The sequence below is a fragment of the Apus apus genome, chromosome 1 (genome assembly GCF_020740795.1).
Source record: "Apus apus isolate bApuApu2 chromosome 1, bApuApu2.pri.cur, whole genome shotgun sequence".
NCBI classification, from domain to species: Eukaryota; Metazoa; Chordata; class Aves; order Apodiformes; family Apodidae; genus Apus; species Apus apus.
The window spans coordinates 62,371,694-62,376,774 of NC_067282.1; the positions used below are offsets into that span (position 1 = coordinate 62,371,694).

Consider the following 5,081-nt stretch of genomic DNA (forward strand, 5'->3'; position numbering starts at 1 on the left):
AGAAGTTGTCCTGCTTAGCCTTGCTGTCTTCTGTCTAGTTATTGAAGTCTATCACTGATCTGCAATTAGTATACACTTTCGAGAGTATCATTAAACCGTACATTTAACAATATCCTGCAGAACAGATCACTCATATAAAAGAATGAAATCTCTTCTAATATTACTTTCCTGTTAGGCAGAAAAAAAAGAATGAAGCAGAAGAACTTATTAGTCCATTCCTTTACTGGAACATAGTATTTTTTCACAGACACAATAATAAAGTTTACATAGCTCCCTGCCATACTAGCCCTGAACAATTATATTACCTCTGGTGTTCTGTTTACTTTTCTGTCATATTTCTGTCACCTCATCTTTGTGTGTAAGAAACAAACCATAGAGGTCAGAAATCTTTTTTTATTGCGAACTACTCATATTTTTTTTTAGCATGCTGAGCAGCTAGGCTTGCACTTTGTATGATGACAACAGTAGCTGTTGATCATTACTGGAGTGGGAAAACCTCACTGTGGAGCAAGGCAAATTATGATGCTCTGGATTTCAAAGATGCTGGTATTTAGAACAGAAAAAAAAACAACAAAAAACACCTTTATTTTTTAAAAAATAGCTTGTGCAACTGCTCAGTTTAGTATGTGATTGAACCCGGCAGAACTTCACTGCTTTGTTTTGTGATTCTGTGGGACACAACACGACCATTTAAAGAGGGCTCTCTCCCATCATGCAGTGACTGTTGGCATATAGACTATTTGCAAGTTCATACCCAGACGACCCACTGTGGTGCTGAGTACAGACTTAGTTGCTATGCTTGACCATAGACCAGAGCAAAGCAAGCAGAGAAGGGAGAGAAGAGGAAAGACCTAGAGGCTGGTGGACAGCAGGTCCCTTTCATTCCTCTCACCATGGCCCTGCTCCTGCCCAAGCTCAAAGGAGGGCAAACATTTCCCAGTCATGGCTCTGCAGCAGTTATTAACATAGCTAACAAAAAGTGGGCACCTGTGATACCAGTATTATCAGCCAAAGATAATTTGTGTCTTACCTAATCATGCTGAATCACAAGCCAGAAAACTGGACCTGCCCAGATTCCTTGAATAGCATGCACCCAGTGACTCACCACTTACAGAAGCATCTTTCCCTTTAAGTCCTTCTGAAAGTTGTGTCCAATCTTTTGATGGATGTGAACTTCTGAGTAACACAAAGTGCAGTGCAGCACTCTAATACCTGTTCTTGCTACACAGATAATAATTATGTTCCATTAGTGAATTGGCAGGATCTATTCAATTCCTTTTGCTTGCAGTGAAATTCATTAGTAGCATGGAAAAAAATTGGCATTGTCTGTTTCCAAAGTAAATGAATTTTGATGCTTCAGTCATAACCACAGAAAACTCATACTTGGAGGAACTGGCAAGTGGTTAAGAATTGATTTACTACTACCATTTTACATTGAAGATGCTACTTAAACTTATTTCAAGTGTGCTTAGATTCCCAGAATATTAGGATCAAGAGCAACATTGCATGTAGGATTATGGCACATGCAGAACCTGACCATCACTGCTGTTCCATTCACAGAATCTATTTTAATACTACTTCTGCTTTTTGTCTACGATAGTCCAAATATTTCAGAAATTAAATTATGTGCTGAGTAATTTACTCTAATTCCCATTCCAAATCTGGTCTGGTATTGTATACATGTTTGTCTTTGAATTAAGATATTTTCAACTTAAATATATTCTCCCACTGCTCTTTGTAAATTAAGATAATCTAATCACTCTCAGCTTTCAATATAAGGTTATTTTCTATCACCAGATACTTGTAATGCTGTATTTATGCACTAAGTTTGAAGTTGAAATAACACCCATTCTTGTCTGTGTATTGATTCTTTGAGACAGTAATCTATTACCCATAAGACTAAAACTTTTTATTTTCTGCCAATACAACAGAACATTTTTTTCCCAGTCTCTACCAGATTTCAAATGTTTACATGAGCATGCAGTTTGAAGTAGTATTTCTTTCACTAATAATATTAAAAATATGTCTGTCCACATTCAAGTTAAATTATTTAGGCCTGTATAACCCAGTATATAACCTCAGCAAATGCTCTTTTTAAATCCTTTTCCATTTTGAGAGCATTTACTCTCCCCCTCTGTATGAGAGGTTTTCACATCTTGCTTCAGTAGTTCTAGTTCTTCTACCTCATTACCCAGGTTTACTGCATTAGTCTACAGGCAACTTCATTGGTTCCCTCTGACCTCACAACGTACCCTAAATCAATTAAACATAGCCAACCTGATCGATTCTTTCATCCACAGAAGTACTTTCTTTTTTACCCTGCTGACCACCACCTTATTCTTTAGCATAACCTTATTCTGAGAAACATTGTTTTTCACCTGTTATTTTTTATCACCAATTGGGCAGACAGTCTGTGTCTTTCCCAGTCACGACACATGCCTTGCAACCCAGACTGATGTTTTTCTTTATTTTTTTAGTCTTGGTCACAGAAGGTCAGTGCTCCAGACAGTCAGACGCAAACCCTTCTCTGAGGACTTTGCTCTTTCTGTGAAGATTTTCCAAAGGTTAAATGTCTCAGAGTTCCACTCCTAGGAACTAATTCCTCAGCTATCTGTTTGGTGCGACTGTATTCATGGCTTCAACCTCCTTCTTAAGTAGCAAGAGAAAGGAGGGGAGCACATCTCACCAATGTTTAAACAGCTTTGTGGGCATTTCTATGGTGTGCCCCATCTCACAGTAACATGTGCATTAGGATCAGTGGGGTTGTTCAGCCTGGAGGAGAGAAGGCTCAGGGAAGACCTCATAGCAGTCTTCCAGTACCTGAAGAGGGCCTACAGGAAAGGTGAGGAAGGACTTTTTATATGGATATGTATTGATGGGACAAGGGGGAATGGTTTTAAGCTGAAAGTGGGTAGATTTAAATTAGATATTAGGAAGAAATTCCCTACAATGAAGGCGAAACAATCCTGGTCATTGGTAATGTATTAATATTGCCTTCTTTAAACTTCTAAATATGTCTCCCAAGCCTGGTGCAATAACTCTCCAAACTTTCCAGGGCCAGAGTGATACTGTTCCAGCTGGGAATATAGGTTTACCCAGGTTCACTCGGTTCAAGTGGAAAACTACTCAGTATTTGTGATATTTTTCAGTCATTTTTGTTGATTTTAAATGGTTCTAATGGTTGATTTTAAATTACATACTAAACATAATTTAAATGAAGGAAGACTTCATACATTTCATGCAAGTGTTTGGTATTACCTTCTATCAGTCTTTGTGTGACAGTACTGCCTACATATTTTTGGAAAGCACCTGAGGGCTAAATACACTGTATATTTTGCTTGTGTCATTAGAGTAGCACTTGGATAGCCACCTATTTGTGTCTTTCCTTTTGAATTCAATGGACATTAGATCAAACTCTTAGAAAGATGCAGTTTCCCATCAGCTAAATTTTTTATTTCTAAATAATGGTATTTGTAACACATATAATGCCTAGAGTGATTTTATGTCCCACTGCAAAAGGCTGTTCCTCTGTATGAAAAATTGCCAAACTCTTGCTCCAGTCCAGTCTCACAAAAGGTGGAACCCAGCTGCAATCTCCAGGTGCTCACGTTCCTGCTCCTGTAGTGTATTTTCTGCTCCTTTCCAACATTGCAGCCCAAACCACAGCCCCTGTTCAGGTCCCATCTTCCCAGTACAACATCCGCAAGAAAACGCACCCTGGTAAGGGGTCTGCAGGAGGCAATCCCACTGGATGTAGAGTTCCCTGGAGCTTAGTGGCCTCTGCTCTTCTTCATGGCTGTAAGGACAAGGAGGACACAACTGAAATAAAAGCTCTGCTTCCAAAGTGGAAGCCAGAATTTGGAGCAGGGTTGTAGGCACAGTGGCCTACGGATCCCCGTGGCTGATCTCCCACTCTGCCAGGGCTGCCTCATCTCTGCAGGGCTGTGCCTGCCACACAAAACTTCAGGGGATGCCGAATGATAATAAAATAAATGTCTTTATTTTTAATAGATGAATAAAACAGACTCAAAACCAGACAGTATTTTCCTGAATTTCATGGGCACTATTGAATACAATACAAATGAAGTCAAAACATATATATCTATATTATGCTTCCTATCTGCTTTGTTCAGTATAGTGTTAATATAACATTTCTGACACAGACAAAAATATTTTTTTTTTAACAACAGCCACAAATACTGCCCTGATTAATACCAAACTTACAATAACGTACTAACTGCACATGGTATTTGATCAAATACGCTTGAAGGGCAGAAGGAAAAATGAGCAACTGTTTTTTTCCTATGATACTTCTATTTGAAATCCTAAATTGTTGTACTATATGAAAATAAATGACTAAATCTGACTTTTACTTTATTTGATCCACTTAAAGTTTACATTCAGTTCAGGTTCACAAAAGTATGTTTTATTTATAATACATATACCATCCCATATGGACAAATATAGACGAAATTGTAACTTTTTTTTTGACATTTCAGCTATGTTATTAACCTTGTTTTTATGAACACATCTCATGCAAAGGAGGTAAAAAACCCTGTCAAGTGTTATTCACAAATGTTAAGAATATGAAAGTAAAATATATTATCATGATATGAATATTTTATTTAGAAATTGTAGGCTCAGTAACACTAACCTCAGCATCTGAAAATGAGCTGCTTGCTTCACCGATTACAGATCCAATTTAGTGCACAGTCTTACTGTCTACAAATTGCAAAAGTGGAGAAGACACATCTGATGATTCCCATGAAAATAATGTCTACTTGTAGAATCATGTCCTGTTGGCATTATGCTTGTAGATGTAGCTTGGTTCTATTTTGCTCCCTTTTTTCTTTTTTCTTTTTTTTTTTTTCCCCCAGTACCAATCTTAGATATGGCCTTTGGTTATATGAACAGTTTAGTATAGCTTTAATGGTAGGCTAGCTGAACTAAGGCAATAAAACTTGTAAACAGACTTGGCACAGGGTTGTTTAGTTTGGCTTTTGGAGTCTTTCTGTTCACTACTCAGTCCACCACCACAGCCATGGCAGGTGTTGTTGGACTCATGCAATGATACGCTCAGA

General features: G+C 37.9%; 1 protein-coding gene across 1 annotated transcript in view; it reads left to right on the plus strand.

Annotated features, from left to right (window-relative positions):
• SEPTIN10 (septin 10) overlaps positions 1-5,081 on the plus strand; it is a 963,730-nt gene that overhangs the window by 755,422 nt on the left and 203,227 nt on the right. The window lies entirely within an intron of this gene.